The sequence below is a fragment of the Camellia sinensis genome, chromosome 1 (assembly GCF_055761805.1).
Source record: "Camellia sinensis isolate YWXY chromosome 1, ASM5576180v1, whole genome shotgun sequence".
NCBI lineage: Eukaryota > Viridiplantae > Streptophyta > Magnoliopsida > Ericales > Theaceae > Camellia > Camellia sinensis.
Window position 1 is genome coordinate 38,970,818 of NC_138961.1, and position 1,129 is coordinate 38,971,946.

Here is a 1,129-nt window from a genome sequence, read left to right on the forward strand (position 1 = left end):
CTCGGTTTGCGTGCCCGTGTGCACGCGTTTCGAGGCACTTCATTTTCATATTATGGCCACTGTTTTAGGCCTATTTGGGGCTGCCTAATTCATGTTTAAGTCCATCTTCTATTTTGGTTTGCATGCTTACCTTGCATGTTTGCTTGTAAGCTTTGCATGATTACATTGCATTGTTCATGTTGCATGATAGCTAACATGCTTAGGTTGCATTGCATCAACATGCATTCCTCGTCCCTTGATTTGGGTGATAGGGATTGGGAGTTTGTTTGATTGATTTGCATTGCATTTGAAATCAAAGTTGCATACTTGGTTCTTTGGGCCATCATGCATGGAAATGCGTGATTGGTGGTCCGAGAATCGAGGCACATGTCCCTTTGAGTCATTACAATGATAAGAGACATGGTTGGTGCATATATGCCTTGAAATGTGCTGCCATGCTTTGCCTTGTCCTCTGTTGCTGTGGGTTGCAGGTTCTGCAGGAATACTCTGCCGACCGGCAGTGTAAGGTGCCGGCCGACAATATTTTCTCTGCCGACAGCTTCAATTTTGTGCCGGTGGCAACATCTCAGTGCCGGTGGCAATTTCATTCAGCCGGTGGTACTCCCCAGTGTCCAGGGATGCAGTCCTGAGGTTTTGACAGCCTCCAGAGGAGCAGAGGAAAGAAAACAAAGGCAGCTTGCGCATGGCGGCGCATTCCCCAAGGCATTTACCCCGAGGCGTTTACTGCTTTTCTTAGTCTATTTTAATTTGTTAATTAAATTAGGCAATTTGTAACATTTAATTAGCTTGCGTAGTTAATTAATTTGTAATATTTATTTGGTCCCTCCGAGCGAGGGCATATTTGTAATAAGTGTGCGTGCGTGTGATGTATGTCTTCCAACCCCACTTCTTTCTCCCTTTTATTTACCTGCTTATGATGGTAGATTAGGGCACATTTATTTTAGCATACCTTATGCTATGCATGCGTGCATTCATGCATTTGTTGACATGCATCAGGCTCGGAACATCACGCTAACTGCATTCGTACTTCAATTCAAAAATTGACTATGTGATAGTTGATCGCATTTCATATGCCATGTTTAGGGCTAGCCGAGCCTGCCTAGATCGCATTTTGCATGTGATGCATTAG